Genomic DNA, 21,051 nt, shown 5'->3' with positions numbered 1-21,051 from the left:
TCCGAAAGCGACATACCTGCAAATTTTTTGAAACTGTGTATTCTTACGTATTTTGGCACGCTGATTACGAATATGATAATGAAAATTGGCGCAAATTTTATTTTCATGGCGAAAACTACAAAAACCATAAAAATCACGATTTTTTTTATTTATTTCCGTAAATAATGGAAATTAAAAAAAATACTTCAGATAAAATTGTAGATCTCATCGAAATACACATTTTAGGTTGTATTGATTTTGCCATAAAAACAATAGTTTTTGAGAAAAAAGGCGTTAAATGTTCAAAACTTCATATAACTCATCCGACACAAATCAATCGATACTTCTTCGCTATAGCCACACACACACACACACACGCACGCACGCACGCACGCACGCACGCACGCACGCACGCACGCACGCACGCACGCACGCACGCACGCACGCACGCACGCACGCACGCACGCACGCACGCACGCACGCACGCACGCACGCACGCACGCACGCACGCACGCACGCACGCACGCACGCACGCACGCACGCACGCACGCACGCACGCACGCACGCACGCACGCACGCACGCACGCACGCACGCACGCACGCACGCACGCACGCACGCACGCACGCACGCACGCACGCACGCACGCACGCACGCACGCACGCACGCACGCACGCACGCACGCACGCACGCACGCACGCACGCACGCACGCACGCACGCACGCACGCACGCACGCACGCACGCACGCACGCACGCACGCACGCACGCACGCACGCACGCACGCACGCACGCACGCACGCACGCACGCACGCACGCACGCACGCACGCACGCACGCACGCACGCACGCACGCACGCACGCACGCACACACACACGCACACACACACACACACACACACACGGGGGTGCAAGGGGGACTTCGTCCGCCTCCTCCTGCACTCACTTCGTCGGTAGGGGTGTCCTAAAAAGTCGCAAACCTATGTGGTACAGTACAAAAGTGGATCTCGTTACGCGTAGAAAATCGCAAACCCATTTGGTACAGTACAAGAGTGGATCTCGCTACGTGTAGAAAGTCGCAAACCCATGTGGTACAGTATGAAGCATAAACACTTCTTCGCTGTGACCACACACACACACACACGCGCGCGCAAAGGGGGTTTCGCCCCCGTCTCCCGCACTTACCCTGTCATAGTACAAGAATGGACCACGCTACGCGTAGAAAGTCGCAAACCCATGTGGTACAGTACAAGTGTGGATGTCGTTTCGCTCTGTAAGCAAGGCGGGGGGGGGGGGGGAGAAAGGGGTATGGATGAACCTCGCAATGCGTGGAAAGTCGCAAACTCACGAAAAAGAGGCTTTGCCGCATCCCCTTCCATTATTAACTAACAAAATTAACTAATAAAACTTGATTTTAAAAAATCAGAAAAATGAGCTCTTTTAAAAAATCTATTATATTATCGTCAATTTTTAACGGATTAAAAAAAACAATTTTAAAAAGGTAAAACAAATCTAGCCGGGATAAAATGGATTTTGAGTATTGTTTAAAAAGTATAATTATTTGGACAAATAAAAGTTAAGAAAAACAATATCTTAAGAAAGGGGAAAAATGAATAAAGACACAATCAATATTTTTTATTTTGCTATAAAATTCTAAAAATGTTTTCTTTTAATATAAAACACAATATTAAAGTAAAAAAATATTAAAATATTTTCAGAACTTGGTTAGGTGGTGTGAGAGCGAATGATCGTGTGGCGGCGATTGTGCGTGTATAGGACAGAATTAAGTAGGTATTTAGAGATTTAGAATGAAAAAATAGAAGAGAATGGGAAGGGAGGAAAGTAAAGTTGCTGGGGAATTGAAGGAAACGCTATAGAAGCAAGAAGACAGAATAAAAGACGGGTAGAAAGATCGCGACTAAAGAGATTAGGATGCATAGACGAGCGCGGGAAAATGTATAGATAAGAGCGAGGAGAAAAAGAGATAAAGGGGGACAGAAAAGGGTTGGAGAATGCGGTTAAGAGAGAATTAAGTAAGGTAGAAAGGTAAGTTAAAGAAAACAGAAAAGAAAAATAGAATAAGGTTAGAGAATACAGAAGTAAGCAAGAGATAGGTTATGTTCATAGTTTTAGAGAGATAATCAGACAAAAAAGAAAGGACGAGAATATACGTAGATAAAGTAAAAAAGAGATATTATAGTATAGATATGTAAAATAAGCACAATATATTAGTAAATGAAACTGTTTGTATAAGAGATTTTAGTAGAGAAAAGAGTGGACGCAGATCGCAGCTCCTAGGCGATGAGATTGGAAAGCAGAAAGAAGAGGAGGAGGAAAGGACTGCAGAAAGAAGATCAAGAATAGGAGAGGATGACGAAGCAAAACGCATATACAAGAGAAAAAGGTGGAAAAGATAAATGGAGATCCTGGATAACGAGGCAACAGAATTCTGGAAGAATATTACAGAAGACGATCCAGAAAGCAACAATATAGATACACTGGAACCCCGCGTTAGCGTACTCCGCGTTAGCGGAAACTATCCCCTCCATATGCACTCGGCCCACATGAGTAGCGTGTGTGGGGGATAGCAATGAGCAATGCAGTCGCGTATTTCACGGAGTGGGAGTGAAACCAAGCAATAGGAGATAACCCCGCGTTAGCGGACCAAAGCCCCGAACAGTCCGCTAACGCGGGGTTCCAGTGTATATAGATATATAGAGGCGTAGAGAAAAGAAAAGGAACGGATCATAAGATCTGTAAAATAAAGTAAGGTAAAGTAAGGAAAAGTAAAATAAAGACTATACAAATAAGAAGAAAAAAATGTAAATGATTTTAAAGAGATGAAAAGAAACAGTTACGAGAGATGACCAATTGGAGAAGAAGAGTAAAGACTAAAGGGCTTTTTGAATCAGAAGCAAGACAAAGAAAATGAAGAAAAGAGAGGAAATAGATTTTGAAGTTTAAAGTCTGTAAAGGCAATAGAATTGGAAATACATAACTAGGAACAGAGGAGAAAAAGAGTAAATAAGAAACAACAAGGAAAAAGGAAAATCCGCTTGATAAAACTATTGGATGGAACAGAGTTGTAGGAGAGAGAAGAGACAAGAGGAAATATCAAGGTAAAGAAGTAAGGAACATTATTTATTGTGACTCATACTGTGCAGAGAAGGAGAAAAAAAATAAAAAGTTTTTCGCCCTCTTTATGGATGCATTGGAAAGCAGCTCACGATAACGTTAAAAGAGGAATTAGAAACTGTGAAGCCAGAAGAAAGAAAGATTGAAAGAAGGTACAATGGCACGAGGGCGACAGTCAGGATTGGCATAAGTGTGCAGTACAACGATGGGAGCAAGACAGGGCTGTGAAATGGGTTCTTTGATTTTCAGATGTAGATAATAAAATTAGACAGGTACATATAAAATAGAACAGAAGATGTAGAATTAGGTTAAGAGAGAATGTGATTACGAAAGAGGAAGTGCAGAGGAACTAGTACGCATAGGAAAAGGCCTAAATAGAAAGATTAGACGAATATAGTTATAAGTAGTAAGAAGATTGTAAACAGAGAAAAGATGGAATGATAGGTAAAAGAAGAACAATGAGATTTGATTAGATTGTATTATAGACAGAATTTTTGTGAATAGAACGGTATAATAGGATATGATATGTTATGATAAACATGTTAAGAAAGAAATGAATAAGGGCAACTAACAAGATATGGAATCTAAGAATTATAGAAATAACTTTTAGTAGAAGAAGGCAAAAGGAATGTTTAGGGGAAAAAAGGAGGTAAAAAAAAGATTTTTGTAAAAATTAGTAAATAAAGCAAGAGAGATTAGTTATAAGGGTGTATAATTACAGGTTAAAAGAAAAAAGACTAAATAAAGTGATGATAGGAAGATAGTGCGAGAAAAATGTTTAGATAGAATCATACTGTATTTTATGTAGGATTCTGTTCTTGGCCATGAGATGCTGAAGAGAATAAAATTTATTATTGTAGGAAAATTCGTGCGAAGAGAAAATGTAGGATTATAGCAAAGTAATAAGATTTGATATGCTAATAATATAAATAAAGCCATGCGATGTATTGGTTAGGATAGATGGATAGTTAAACGCATGGATGGAGGTACGTGTGTGATAGAGAATTTGTAAGGTAGGGATAGATGCTTGGATAAGTCTTGATTGTAAACTAAGTCCTTTCTTGATATTGTCTATGCTTGAAGTAAATAAATTCTAATAAGTTTTATTAAAATATTTTCATGACTCCAAATAGCATTCGCGACATTGTTATTGTTCTGTGGTCTTCACACACAGGAACATTGCAGTTCGTGCAAACGCAGCCGCAATATCTCTCTTTCTAGCGAATGCCCGTCCAAGTAAAATATAAATACAAAAAAACAGTGTTCCGTATGGCAATATACGAACAAAATGTATATACATAAATGTATTAAACTGAAGTATAAACGTACCTCACTTCCACTTTATGTCTGTACTACTTAAAAATTAATAACGTTCTAACGCTAGCTAGTGACCCGAGTCAATCTCTTCATCTGCTAAATTAAGATAAATTAATTCGCGCTAGGATACAAAACTACCTTGATGTAACGTTATAATAATATAAAAATTACTTCATTATTTAAACTATTACGTCACAAACATTAAATTTAATTACGTAATTTGAGAGCTATACTTAAGTTCTTCAAATTACACCAAAATTAAAAAATTAATGCCTGATATATTTCTCAAAATTATGTAAAAAATACACATCCATAAAACTTTTGAGTGTGCGTGCATGTGTGCGTGCATGCGTGTGCGCGCGCGCGCGCGTGGGTCTATGAGTGCGTTCGTCTTGCTCGCTTTCATGCTGAAAGCGCTCACAAGCATCGCTATCGGCGTTCGACTTGGCACTTTCACACGCTTTCGTAAAGCAATGACATCATAATTTCATAGTAAAAACGTCATCATTTCTCGCTTACAATCGCTTTCTTAAAAAAGGTAGTGCAAAAGCGTAAGCGCTTTTAGTTCAGACAAACGCGAAATTACTCGCCAACAGTATTACTAGTTGTGGTTATTACTAACAATAATTTATATATTCGAATAAATAAAATGAAGCAATTTATAATCTTCATTCAATATATGTGTGAATATAATATAAATAAATATTGTGTTTTCTCAATATATTACTTTTTAATAGTTAATAAAACCTAATTAATTTACCTGAAATGAAATTTAAACTGGTTATTAGTATACTGTGATATGATAACCTAGCTCTACGTAATTTTGAAAACAGTGAACATGTTGTTTAACATCATTTTTATTTTGTAATATTTCAACTTCAATATCATCCTTTTCAGTTTCTTTCGATGAAGATGAGAACATGATATTGTAAAATTCATTTACTATTAAAGCTAATATTCGGCGTTGATTATTACTAAGAGCAGCCATTTTTTCCGTCAAAATAAGTATAACAGTCGTTCGACTTGCAGCTAGCGTTTCTACGCTGTATCCTGTACACGAACGGACAAAATTACTGCATCTAAGCGTCAATACTAACAGCGTAAAAGCGAGCAAGACGAACGTACCCTATGTGTGTACTTTTAACTTTATTACATAACAATAATAATAATAAAGAAGATAGTAATATAGTCACCTATTTACATTTTATACAATAACTTTTATTAATAATTAATATTTTAAATTGAAATTTAACGGTTATATTCATTAAAGTGTTGTTTATTAGATTTTAGATTTAAAGTTATCAACTATTTATTATATTACATATTATTTAAAAAAATGTAGCGATACTGCATAATGAGTTAAAGAGAAACAGAGGTGATAATATGGCCATCACAAAAATAAATGCAAAAAATTGGTTTTGTTTACAAAAATCTTTTGTTATAAAATTATAAATTTATATAAAATAAATTATTAGGTTAAAAAAAACTGTACCATAATTGTGACGAGAGATAAAAGTAGATAGACTTATTTAATAAAAGTAAGATTTTTAGGTTTATATATAGTTTCCTCCCTCTGTCGCAATAATAAAACAGGCATGTTGTACCTTGCGGTGCAAGAAAATGATTTTGCCGTACCTTGCAGTGCGACAAATAATCTTATTGGGTTCGTTGCTGTCTTAGGAGTAAGAACTCGCAAAAGGAGGCTTTCGTTGGCAGAGTCCTCGAGTCACCAACATATTTGTTATTAGTAATTAACAAAAGAAGTGTTTATTCTCTGTAGTTAGAAGGCAGTTCTTTACACTTGCGATCGGCGAAGGTGCCGTGTCGTTTTATTCAGAGGTGATAAGATACGGCACGCGGCTCTGAGATAGCGCACTGTATATTCGCTCGCTCGAGATGCGTTGTAATTAAGTCCCGAACTCTAAGTTTGTATGCTAATCTCGCGAGCCGTATGTATCGGCTTGATTGACTATCACTGATCCCGCGGTCCGCTTTCCGGCAGCGGCTTAAGTAGTGCCACGGATTTGGTGTAATAGTAGGGCAATGGGCCCTCCGCATGACTATATATGGTCATAACCGCGCGCATCCGGCGCGCGCGAAATATTCGCGAGCTTAGCAACAATTGTCAAAACGCAAATATGCATTTCCGGTGGCATGATCATTGCTAAGCTGAACTTCGCTAAATTCCATGCGATGTCCGGTGCAATGGTCGGCCGGCAGCGCACGAGGCATGTTACTTGACATCGCGATAACGGGCCTTCCTTGGCGAACTATTCTAATATCTTTTATAATTTAATTTTAATATTATTATATTATCCATTATTATCCCAGACAACACGCTTGTCAGAATGAAAACTTTAAGAGAACTTTTTTAAGAAAACATTTAGATATCTTGAAAATGATGTCAAAATGGTAACATTTACCAGAGACGTCTACTAAAAGAGGTCTTTAAGATATCTCATTGAAAAGTCTTACTTAAGTTTCTTGAAAATGTTATCCTTATGACATCAGTTAAATGATATCAGCTTGGTATCTCATAAAAGATATCATAATGCTGTCCGATTTTTGAGCCGTCCATGCGCGTCGTAGTTGACTCAGAAATCAGACAACACTAAGAGGTCTTTGAGATATCTAATTGAAGAGTCTCATTTAAGTTTCTTGAAAATGTTATCTTTATAACATCAGCTAAATGATATCAGCTTGATGTCTCATAAAAGATATCACAATGCTGTCCGATTTTTGAGCCGTCCATGCGCGTCGTAGTTGACTCAGAAATCAGACAACACTAAGAGGTCTTTGAGATATCTAATTAAAGAATCTCATTTAAGTTTCTTGAAAATGTTATCTTTATAACATTAGCTAAATGATATCAGCTTGATGTCTCATAAAAGATATCATAATGCTGTCCGATTTTTGAGCCGTCCATGCGCGTCGTAGTTGACTCAGAAATCAGACAACACTAAGAGGTCTTTGAGATATCTAATTGAAGAGTCTCATTTAAGTTTCTTGAAAATGTTATCTTTATAGCATCAGCTAAATGATATCAGCTTGATGTCTCATAAAAGATATCACAATGCTGTCCGATTTTTGAGCCGTCCATGCGCGTTGTAGTTGACTCATAAATTAGATAACATTATAATATCTTAAATGAGAAATCCATTTGATATTATTTAAAAATTATTATAAAGATAATGTTTTCAAAAATAACGGTTTGCCTACAATTACTGTGCACAAAAAATGCACAAAATCTAAATTTATCATGTACTAAACAAAAACAGAATAATAAAAACCATCTAATTAACCATTTGAACGCTTCAAACTATTAATGTTAAAAATAGATCGCAATTTCCATCAAATTATTAAGGCTATGGAAAAAGATAAATTTAACAATGAAATTAATAAGTAAATAAATTAATGCTATTTATTTTTAATATGTTTTGTAAAATTTAATTGCTTTTATAAAAAATAATATAATTGCGTCAGTTTATAACATATTGGTATTATATGTATAAGACAATAACAAGTACCCATATCGATAAGTCAAATTGGCGTAGCAGATAGAGTACAAGGTTCGTCATCCTAAGGTTCCGGGTTCAAACCTACCAGCGGCAAGTAAGAATAAAATAATTTAATTTAAATTTAATTAATCAATAAAAATTTGTCCTAAATTTAGTATGTTACTGTTGATAAAAATAATTCTTAAAAAATGAATTTTTATTTTATTTTTTTATCTTTAGTTGCAGTTAAAAAATATCTGATTTAAGAAACCTTTTAGATATCCGATTTAAGAAATTTTTTAGATATCCGGTTTAAGAAATTTTTTAGATATCCGATTTAAGAAATCTTTTAGGTATCAGTTTTATATCTTTCTGTTCTCAAAAAACGGCGCATTGGTTAACATTCTGACATCATTATGTCATCTTTTAGAAGTCTCTTTATGTTATCATTTTCAGAAACAAGATATCTTTTAGAGATCTTTTTGACAACGTATTGTTCACTGGGATACTATAATATTTAATTTTACTATCGGTTGTGAGTGCCTCGCTCATAACAGGCACACAAAAAAAAGTAATTGGTCCGACGGACTAGACTAGCCAATCCTTCTGTATTTCGACCCGCTGAATCCGAATCCAAGGTCAGAATAGCAAAGTTAGCTCGCATTTTCTAATCTAAAAAAAAAATTTTTTTTTTTGGTCCAGCGGACCAAACTAGTCAATCCTTATGTATTTTGACCCGCTGAATTCGAATCCAAGGTCAGAATTGCAAAATTAACTCGCATTTCTTCAAAAAAATATAAATTTCTTTGTTTAATCTTTAGTATTTAATCTTAAGGGGATGTTGGAGTTGTCTGTTTTACCAACAAAAAGATAGTAACTTTTGTTTAACAATATCTTTTTATTTCTTTTATAGATTTGGAAATCCTTCTCCAGAATAAAAGAATACGCATGCTATCAGTCTGTGGAGTGGAATTTCCTCTAAAAACGAGAAAAAATTGTTAATTTGTCACATCATAACAATGTTTGCTTAATATAAAAGATCTACAGTTTGTATCTACGAAATTCGTATTCACAGACTAGTAGACGACGAGAACAAACAGTGTCGAGTTTCGAAAATTAGATTTTAGTGCCTAATTGAAACGAAATTGTGAAACGAAAATTTAGGTCATATACGCGTAAAAAGTTATTAATAAGTAGAGCAATAAAAAAATTTTTTTTTGTCCTTGATATAAAGTCCAATTCACAGATGGATATTAATATGTGTACTTTAATTCTGGAAAAGAATTTCCAAATTTATAAAAGAGATATATACGAAATCTCATTAATGATGTGCATGAATGACTCTACATTATCGACCTCGATCAAGTTTGAGAGGCAGTCCATCATCCCCTTAAAAAGATGCTAAAGCCGTGTGTTTTACCGACATTCTGTTTAATCACTTAATTTCGAATTGAATTTACAGAATTGATAATTCCTTTTACACTTTTAAAGTACGTACACAAATGAACCCAGGGACGATTAGATAAAGACCAAAAATGCAAAAAATTTTTTAAAGTTTATTTGTTCCTAAAAATATTTGCTTCAAAATACAAGTTATGTAGCTTATACATACAAATGAATGGTGTTCCCGGGTTCGGAATAGATTGAGAAATAAGATTATAATCGTCAAATTACGTTTACAAGCCGTACAAAAAAGATATTTTAAAAATAAAAGCGCTTAAATGAATAAAATTTTTGATCACAAATATGTTTTTTTGCGGCTTGTAAACGTAATTTGACAAATATAGTCTTATTCCTTCTATTCCAAACTGCGAGACACCATTTATTTGTAAGTATAAGCTATATAACTTGTATTTTAAAGCAATTTTTTTTATAAACAAGAATAAATAATGACTCTGCATTATCGACCTCAATCAAGTTTGATGAGCAGTTTAGCCTCTTAACGCAACTTTTAACAGTGTTAATTTTTCGTTTATACAATTTTTAACATAATCTGATTTTATAAATTACTTTTAAATTTAGTTTAAAATAATATACTTATCAACTCTGTGCATAAAATAAATCAGATATAACGCAAATCGGATATCTACCCAGACAACACGCGTGTCAGAATGAAAACTTTAAGAGAACTTTTTTAAGAAAACATTTAGATATCTTGGAAATGATGTCAAAATGGTAACATTTACCAGAGACGTCTACTAAGAGAGGTCTTTAAGATATCTCATTAAAGAATCTTACTTAAGTTTCTTGAAAATGTTATCCTTATGACATCAGTTAAATAATATCAGCTTAGTATCTCATAAAAGATATCACAATGCTGTCCGATTTTTGAGCCGTCTATGCGCGTCGTAGTTGACTCAGAAATCAGACAACACTAAGAGGTCTTCGAGATATCTAATTGAAGAGTCTCATTTAAGTTTCTTGAAAATGTTATCTTTATAGCATCAGCTAAATGATATCAGCTTGATGTCTCATAAAAGATATCACAATGCTGTCCGATTTTTGAGCCGTCCATGCGCGTCGTAGTTGACTCAGAAGTCAGACAACACTAAGAGGTCTTTGAGATATCTAATTGAAGAGTCTCATTTAAGTTTCTTGAAAATGTTATCTTTATAACATCAGCTAAATGATATCAGCTTGATGTCTCATAAAAGATATCACAATGCTGTCCAATTTTTGAGCCGTCCATGCGCGTTGTAGTTGACTCATAAATTAGATAACATTATAATATCTTAAATGAGAAATTCATTTGATATTATTTAAAAATTATCATAAAGATAATGTTTTCAAAATTACTGTGCACAAAAAATGCACAAAATCTAAATTTATCCTGTACTAAACAAAAACAGAATAATAAAAACCACCTAATTAACCATTTGAACACTTCAAACTATTAATGCTAAAAATAGATCGCAATATCCATCAAATTATTAAATGAAAAAAGATAAATTTAACAATATGAAATTAATAAGTAAATAAATTAATGCTATTTATTTCTAATGTTTTGCAGAATTTAATTGCTTTTATAAAAAATAATATAATTGCATCAGTTTATATCATATTAGTATTATATGTATAAGACAATAACAAGTACCCATATCGATAAGTCAAATTGGCGTAGCAGATAGAGTACAAGGTTCGTCATCCTAAGGTTCCGGGTTCAAACCTACCATCGGCAAGTAAAAATAAAATAATTTAATTTAAATTTAATTAATCAATAAAAATTTGTCCTAAATTTAGTATGTTATTGTTAATAAAAATAATTTTAAAAAAATGAATTTTTATTTTATTTTTTTATCTTTAGTTGCAGTTTAAAAATATCTGATTTAAGAAATCTATTAGATATCCGATTTAAGAATTTTTTTAGATATCCGATTTAAGAAATTTTTTAGATATCCGATTTAAGAAATCTTTTAGATATCAGTTTTATGATATCTTTCGGTTCTCAAAAAACGGCGCATTGGTTAACATTCTGACATCATTATGTTATCTTTTAGAAGTCTCTTTATGTTATCATTTTCAGAAACAAGATATCTTTTAGAGATCTTTTTGACAACGTATTGTTCACTGGGTAGTAAGCAACAATGTTTTCACATATAAGAGTATCCACAATAATAATACCGGAAATCCAAGCTTGCTGATGTGGATTCAACAGGTGACAGACGATGATATGTTTTCTCACACAATTTTATCTATATAAGTAAATATTTCAAGAAGAGAAGAATAGAGAGATGAAAATCGATCCTCCGCAGAATACATGAGCGCTCATTCATTTCTTATCGGATTCGTAAATTTTATAAAATTTTCCAAAACAAAGTTTTTATCAAATTTGAAACATTCAACAAAATTTTTAAACATTTGCAATTTGTAAAAAATTTCAATTAACATGTGATAAGTTATTTATATAATTATTATAAACTTTCTATTTCCTTTATCCGCTTGTGTACAATTAAGAAATAAAGAACGAAACCCCTAACAGTTATTCGAAGTCACTCCATTTCACAGTATTCATTTACGTTTTCTTCTCGTCCTACTCCCTTTTCTCGATCGTCGTTTTTATGACATGCGTTATGGTTCGACAATTACAAAGGGAAATGCGAGATTTTCCCAATAGGGCAAAGCGCCTGAAAGCATTTGAAACATATGGCGAAAAGCAAAACAGGACCTCTTTACAAAAACGCCTCCACCGTCGCACAAAATATTATTTATTCACCGTACATAATATTTTACTGTGTCTATCTACTCAGTATCTCTTTCATGCAAACAAAAATAAAAATTAAAAAACGCGCTGTAATAAACGGCGACGAGCAAAAGCAGACTCACTTGTGAATGACAACTTTCGTATTTGCATTTAAATCTCGAGATCGTGAGGCATGCAAGCCTAATATTTGCGGGACCAAAAATATCCTTTCGGATAGTCGGGTATCAATGAGAAATTCCGTCAAAAGAGAACGCTACGCGCGTCCGAAAGGGCTCATGACCTCGGCTCTCCCTGGCTCTTTCCTGCATTCGTACGCGCTCCCGATGATCATCTCAATGAACTCGATCACAATTGCCCACGCGACATTCCTAATTGTCATTTTCGTAATTTCCATGCGAGACGAACAAATAGCGATATTTTCCGTTCAATCGTTCTCTTTAAATCAAATCAGTCGTAGAATTCGAAATATCGCATCGCGCAAGCAAATATCCATCAACAAAATTTATATTTGCCTTTCATCCTCTAATAACTTCCGCGCGCATGCGTTTCTGTAAAAATTGGACGTTCCACGTGGCATAAAAATCATTACCGGCATGACCACGTCTCGATACGAGAATGCGAAACACAGGATGCTACGTGCAGAAAAGTGCCATTCTCGTGCTAAAAAAGCGTCAAATGCTCAATTTTTTTAAAGTACGAGTTTTCTATATAAAAAAACATTTCCAAAAAATTTCTAAACATTTCTAAAAAATATTTTCTCTTTTTAAAAACTTATCATTTATTTAAAGTAATAAGTATTTATTTAAAATAGACTTCTTTGTACACAGAAAAATATATACCTAAATTAAGTATATATCATTTATATTAAGTATTTTATAAGTTTATTCGCAAATCTATCGTAAATTCATTAAAAGAATCAAATTTATTCAAAATCTATTCTGAATCCTAGGAATTGAAACTTATTACATATTTTCATTAAAAATTATATTCGGTAATTATACCGAACCACGGTTCCACCTCTAAATAAGCTGAAATTTTTTGTAATGGCTTCTTATAATTAAAAAGTAATAATGTAAATAACAATTTTTAGTCGGGGGAGATACAAAAAAAAACTTATATAAAAAGAAATACAGCAACATGAATATGCTCTATGGCTACATACGCATATGTTTTAGTGATTTTTCGATAGATTTGCGAAATTTTAACTCAAAATATAAATAGTATACAATTTACCAGGGTTGTGAAAAATTAATTTCTTTTTAGACATTATTCACAAATAATTCAAAATTCCAAAAGGGCCTGTAAATTAAAAGTGAGTTTGATTCATAATTTTGAAAAGGCTTATGAATTAAGAGTGAGTTTAACTCATAATTCTGAAAGAGTTTGTGAATTAAAAGTGAATTTAATTTATAATTCTGAAAAGGCTTATTAATTAAAAGTGAGTTTAATTCATGATTCCGAAAGGGTTTGTGAATTAAAAGTGAGTTTAATTCACGATTCTGAAAGAGCTTGTAAATTAAAAATGAGTTTAATTCGCGATTCCAAAAGGGCTTGTGAATTAAAAATGAGTTTAATTCACGATTCCGAAAGGGCTTGTGAATTTAGTTTCAAACAAGTCCAGATGATTCGATTGAAAAACAATTATTTAATTCACAGATTAATTTAAGTCTTGTGCGAGAAATTAATTCATATTTATAAATTTTTATTATTAATGAATCATTTTATAATAAAATATATTATTTATATTTATTTATTTACACTCACTTTTAATTCACAAGCCCTTCCGGAATCGTAAATTAAACTCACTTTTAATTCACAAACCCTTTCAGAATCGTGAATTAAACTCACTTTTAATTCACAAGCTCTTTCGAAATTTTGAATTGTAGCTCGTTTAATTACTAATCCTGCAACCCTGCAATTTACAATGAAATTTACAAACCTTTAGGATAATCCTTTTCTAAAAAAGATATGTTATTTATTTATCGAATGTATCGAAGTCATCTCGAAAGTCTCGAAGAATTGTTGCCTTTAATCCGCGATGCTGATTGGTTCTTTCGCTGATCATTGAGCCGCATGCTTCGTAGTGTTTGACAGTTGTGTTTGACAGTTGTGTTTTCAAATCAAAATTGGTTATATCAAAAGTGTGTAAGTAATAAGGTAAGTAATAAAGAGATATATTAAGTAATAATATAATCTCTCTCTCTCGGAAATAACAATAATATCTTTAAAATTTTATAATCTTTTAGAAAGAAAGAAGGAAAGGAAATAGATTGGTAGGAGAAAGAGAGAGTTTCGACTTTTGTAGAAAGAAGAAGCAGAAAAGAAAACAGAAGGTGAAACAGCGACTTCTATAGAAAGAAGGAGCGGAAAAAGAGAGAGAGAGAAAGAGAGTGTAAGAAAGAAAAAAAAGAAAAGTGTTAGAGCATTAACAGTAAATATTATTGTATTGAGTATTTTATGTAGTTAGCAGCTCGCAATTACATATATTATTGGCTAATTTTTTTTCTGTGTGTGTATATTTGTGTATGCGCGCGCGTGTGTGTGTGTGTAAAATTATGTAAATTTATAAATAATTACATAATATTATATAAAAATATATTTTATTAAAAATTATTATTTACTTAATTCTTTTAACTTTTTTTAAATAAATACATACATATGTGTGTGTGTGTGTATTTATAAAAAAAAAGTTTAAAAAAAATAAGTAAATAATTTTTATTAAAATATGTTTTTATATAATATTAAGATATATTAAGTAATAATGTAATATATATAGGAAATAACAATAATATCTTTAAAATTTTATAATCTTTTAGAAAAAAAGAAGGAAAGGAAATAGATTGGTAGGAGAAAGAGAGTTTCGACTTTTGTTGAAAAAAGAAGCAGAAAACAAAACAGAAGGAGAAACAGCGACTTCTATAGAAAGAAGGAGCAGAAAAAGAGAGAGAGAGAAAGAGAGTGTAAGAAAGAAGAAAAAGAAGAGTGTTAGAGCATTAACAGTAAATATTATTGTAAGTTAGCAGCTCGCAATTACATATATTATTGACTATATTTTTTTCTGTGTGTGTATATTTGTGCGTGCGCGCGCGTGTGTGTGTGTGTGTGTAAAATTATGTAAATTTATAAATAATTACATAATATATAAAAATATATTTTATTAAAAATTATTATTTACTTAATTCTTTTAACTTTTTTTTAAATAAATACATACATATATGTGTGTGTGTGTGTGTATTTATAAAAAAAAGTTTAAAAAAAATATGTAAATAATTTTTATTAAAATATGTTTTTATATAATATTATGTAATTATTTATAAACTTACACTTACACGTTTTTTATTCAAAATTGCAGAAGATAGAGGATAGATATAGACAACATAAAAATATGATTAATAATTTGTGTTGAGAGAGAAAGAGAGAAAGAGAGAGAGGGAGAAAAGGAGAGTGAGAGAGCGTGAGATAAAAAAAAATAAAAAATAAAATTTAAAATAATTAAGTAAATAATAATTTTTTATAAAAATGTTTTTATATAATATTATGTAATTATTTATAAAATTATACTTACACGTTTTTTATTCAAAATTGCAGAAGATAAAGGATAGAGGATTAAAGAAAGAGAAAAAGATAAAGAAAGGAGAGAAAAAAAGAAAAGAGAGAAAAGATTCAAAACGCATAATTCTTTTAAATTAATAAACATTAAGACATTTCATAAAAAAGCGGAGAGAAAAAAGGAAGAAAGACGAGATAGGTATTTAATAATTGTTTAAAAAGCTGTAAAGCTTGTTTTGTCAAAATTTTGAATTTTTAATGACTTAATTGCGTTTTTATTTTTAACATATATAAATGTTTTTATTTAAGGTTAAAGAAAATAAACATTATATTAAAAAAAGAAAAAAAGAAATAGAGGAAGCAGAGAGTAAGAAAAGAAAAAAAGAAATATTAAAGAGGTATATACAGAAAATAGAAATAAAAATTTACATAATATTAATGAATGTCAGGGGTAGAAAATCAATATATTATTTGGTTGTAATTAACATTGACTCCAAACTGGTAGATATATTGATTTTCTTATAGCTGTTTCAAAATCAATTAATATAGCTGATATGGACGTAAAACCATATATACACTGCAAAAAAATGTAATGTATCCAATGAGATATGTAGTTGAGGACTGCCTACTCAATGCAATACTATATGTTATATTAGCACTTAACAAATCAAACTTTCACCTAGGGATTCTCAAAGTAGATTCTTTGCCCTTTAATTTAAAAAAAGTACATGTAATTTAGATGATTTTTCGCAAAGTTGCATCACTTTGAAGATTGCCTAAAAATCGGTCAAAACTTTTGTCTCGTTTTCTTTTGCGCCAGTGTTTATATAGATATTTATAAAAAATAAAAAGTTTAAAAAAATTGCAAGAATTAAGTGATAGGTAGAAGAAGAAAAGAGAGAGAGAGAGAGAGAGAGAGAGAGAGAGAGAGAGAGAGAGAGAGAGAGAGGTGGGGAGGAGGGGGGAGAATGAGAGAGCGTGAGAGATATAGAAGAGGATTAAATAAGAAAGTAAAGTGTGTAAGAGTAATATTGAACAATATGAAAATAATATAATTAATATAATTAATAATATAATTAATAATTTAGAGAGGGGGGAAAGGGAGAATGAGGGAGCGTGAGATAGAGAAGGGCATTAAATATGATAAAGTATGTGAGAGTAATATTACAGAAGAAGAATAAGTGCAATGTTCAATATAAAAATGCTAAGTGGCGCGCGCGAAGCGCGCGCAATGTTGTGTTCTAGTCTTTAACAAAAGAGAGCTTCCTTCCAATGACAAAATATCAAAGTCATAAACGGACTAACGCGGCGTCCAATATACATAAACAATCGACACACACACACACACACACACACACACACACACACACACAGGGTGGGGTTGCCTTCGGCCCCCCTCCCGCACCCACTCCGTCGGTAAGGGTGCCCTAGATAAAAGTGTGCAAAAGTACGGTGCATACTTTGTTCATGATAAATTACGATTTAATTGACATAGTTATTTCTTAACAAAGTACGGACCGTACTTTTGCGCATTTTTATGCCCAAGACACTCACCGACGGGATGGGTGTGGGAGAGAAACCCCCTTGCACCACTCCCCCCGGTGTGTGTGTGTGTGTGTGTGTGTGTGTGTGTGTGTGTGTGCGTTTGTGTGTGTGTGTGCGTGTGTGTGTGTGCTTGCGTGCGTGCGTATGTGTGTGTGTGTGGGAAGAGAAATTTCATTCCGCATTAATCAGAGAACGTACAGAGAAAGCGTACATTTTTAAATCTTTTTTGTTTATAAATTTTTTTTTGTACTTCTCTTGACTTAAAATTGTTATTTACATTACTCTAAGCATAAGAAGCCTTTACAAAAAATTTCAATCCACTGAAGGTGGAGCCGTAGTTTAAAATAATTACCTAATATTTAAATAATAATTGTAATATTAAAATAAAAATATAATATTTTACTAAAATTTAATTATTATACAATTCTTTAAAGAATATTAAATTATCTGTATGTAAAATTATTATTGTTTTATATTAAGCAACAATATAAAATTTTCTTCAAAGAATAATAATTTCAAGTTCCAGCCAAATATAATATAATATTATATCTTTATTTCAATTTTGCTTTATTAATTTGAGAAAAATTTCATTAAATTTCACTAAAATTGTAGTATAAATGGTAACAGTATAATAAATGTAAATATAATAATACATATAATAAATGTAGCGTATATAGTATAATAAATATTGGTACAAATGTGAAAATTTATTTCAGTCAAAATCATCGCAGTCGAGAGGAGAACACGGATCAGTTGTGTCAGTTTCGATCAGCGAGATTGCAAGGTTGCACTGCGGTCCATCGAGATTAGTCTCAGGCCCTGCAAGTACCTCAAGCAACTCCTTCACATATCCGTTCTATTGTTCATCACATCCGGAACTCCATCTCATTACATCATACATATTTCACCATATACGCGCATGCGATCAAATGAATATTTGATTTCGTTGCGTTCATTCACTCGTTTGTTCAAACTACTTGTTGCGTCCGTTCAATTTCGCAAGATACTCCTTGCTAAATGTTCCCTTTTCTTCTCTCTCTCTCTCTCTCTCTCTCTCTCTCTCTCTCTCTCTCTCTCTCTCTCTCTCTCCTCCCCCTCCCTTCCTACTTCCACCTCTCCATCTCTCTCTTCTACCGTATTTAGTCACAGCGGAGTTTTTTTTCATCTTCCTTTATCTCTTTTTCAACTTTTCTTTTCTCTCAGTGACATAATGTAACGTAAACCTTAAACAAAAATCAAGGAAGAAACTAAAACTTTAAAAAAATTCTTTAGTTTAAAACAATGGAAAACAGTTACGTGACTTTTTATGTACATTTATTTTTTGACAGAGGAGCTTTTGGCATTGCCTTCTTCAAATTGATAAATAACAAACAACATGAGCAATGTAAAAAACAATAATTTACTATTTAAATGTTTTTTTATAATATTAATAAAATTAATGTAAAGAAAAAATTTAAAAAAATAATTGTTTGTAATTAAATATAGTAATAAGTAATGTTGCCACATTTTCATTATAGTATAATGACATATTTAAAAAGAATTGTATATAACCTGTAAATATTTCTTACTTTTACAAAAAAATATACGGTTAAATTAAATTTTATTAAATGTAAAATATTCTTTAAAAAGATATTCTATTTTAGCGTGAAAAAGTTTGCACATTTTTGGAAATGTTTTTTAAAAAAACTACTACACATATTTATATTTATCATATATACTTTTACAAGCATATATTTATGCATAATAAATATCTTTAATCTAAACAAATTTTATATGGATAAATATTATAATGTTACGTAAATTTAAAATAAACATTTTTCAAGTTGCTGACGTTATTTCTTGGAAAACACTGAAGCTATCGAATTTTGCATATATGTTCTTATTGCGTGAACTACAATTATTGCAATATCTATAAATTATTTTTTCATGCGCGTTAATTTTACATTTTAATCGATTTTATTAAAAATTGTCTTTTTTTAACCACACCATTTAAGCGTAATTTTAAATATTTTTTATTTATTCCAATTTATGTGATAAATAAAAAAGTACAATTTAGATTTATTATGTAAAAAAATAAGAAATATAAAATAAAAATATTATTACTTGGATGTATGTAATAATATGTAACATAACAGGATTTTTTTTTTAAAAAAGCAGACACACACTTGGTGCCTTTTTTATTTTTTTTTATATATATTTTTTTTTTTTTTTTTAGTAATTTTGTTTGGATCACTAATTTTATAGTGTTAAAAGTCTTATAGAGTACATATATTTTTTGCAATAGAAGATTCTTATAGACATATGTTTTATTCTTAACATTTAATTATATATTATATACATAAATATAATTATATAAAATATATAAATGAAAAAAACGAAAAAAATGGGAATACCTACACCTTAATCATAAACTTATTCTCAAAATTCGATATAAATTCTATTACATGAAAAAACTCTCTCGTAGATCTCTAAGTCTTTTTACAAAATTGTCCTAAGAAACTGACAAAGAAATTTAACACCACTAGCTTTACAACATTCGCCAATATTTCAGAATATTACAAATAAGAGATCTCGATCGCTGTCATGATTATACGACAAAAGAGAATATTTTAAGCTGCGCGACACATCTCTCTACTACAGAATTCTACTCACAGTATACCGATTCACGTCCGCGGCTATTAAGAAATTTCATTAAATTTTCATACACACTCTTGTGATTATTGATCTTTCACATTCACGCGCTTATATTTTATCGCACGTTACAGGCGAAAGATTGACCAAACAAATATAAATAATGTCATTTTACAACGTATGTTTCTTGAATGTCCGTTCTTGATCGTCCACGAGTCCAAAATATTTTAATGATCGAATCGCGTAGTGACCTATATAAGCGACGTATCCGCAAAGCTATATGCTTTATTACAAGTTACCGTCATGGATTTGATTTTAAGGGTGTATCGGACATACAATCTTAGACAAAAGTGCATGAAATTTGAAATACTTAAATATCTACGCCAACGCATAGTAAATCTAGATGTAAGAAACTTGAACAATAGTTAGAGTCTTATCTTATGAGTTTAAACTTTTGACAGTAAAAATGCACAATTATCTCAAATTATATTTTATTTCTTTAAAACGGTGTAGTGAAAACAATTGAAACTTGACAGATATTTTCATCTATTCATATACTAGATGTACAAAAAAATTCAAAACACTAGTACTATTTCTTCTATATTTTTTTAGCTGTTTCATCCGTCAAGATCGTCTTTTTCCATAAGATAAAAAAGGATACTATATAAAATCGGTGAAAATTAAAATAGTTATAATTCAGCAACCGTTTAGTGGATGCGTTTTCAATTTTTTTACATTAGGGAAACTAAAAGAACAATTTCACCAATTTTTAGCAACTTTGTCAATCATTTTGAACTTCAGTCCGATACATCCTTAAACTGATTATTATTCATGGAGTACTTATGCTAAGATGCACCTCCTCTGAAATCTGCTCGTAATTACTCATGCAACCGGCAAAATAAACACCGTGTGTAAAGTTCAAATGTTAGCTACGTTACCACTTTTTACAGCTTTACTAGCGTTTATTGATGTAATGCAAAAATATCGAAACTAATTGTGAACTGAATCTGACAGTTCTAAGTTGTTTTCTTACATCATTCGCAACAATATTTTTGAAAATGTTAATTTAGAAACATTATCATATATACTATATGTATATATATATATATATATATATATATATATATATATATGATAATGTTTCTAAATTATATATTATATATTATAACATAATACAATATAAAAAGTAGTTTTATATATTG

At 31.6% G+C, this 21,051-nt stretch overlaps 1 protein-coding gene across 4 annotated transcripts in view; it reads right to left on the bottom strand.

Annotated features, from left to right (window-relative positions):
* Positions 1-21,051, bottom strand: part of LOC105831277 (RNA-binding protein 42) — a 109,045-nt gene that overhangs the window by 28,322 nt on the left and 59,672 nt on the right. The window lies entirely within an intron of this gene.

This window comes from Monomorium pharaonis, chromosome 7 (assembly GCF_013373865.1).
Source record: "Monomorium pharaonis isolate MP-MQ-018 chromosome 7, ASM1337386v2, whole genome shotgun sequence".
Taxonomy (NCBI): domain Eukaryota; kingdom Metazoa; phylum Arthropoda; class Insecta; order Hymenoptera; family Formicidae; genus Monomorium; species Monomorium pharaonis.
The sequence above is the reverse complement of the archived record's forward strand: the minus strand, read 5'-3'. Positions and strand labels throughout refer to the sequence as shown.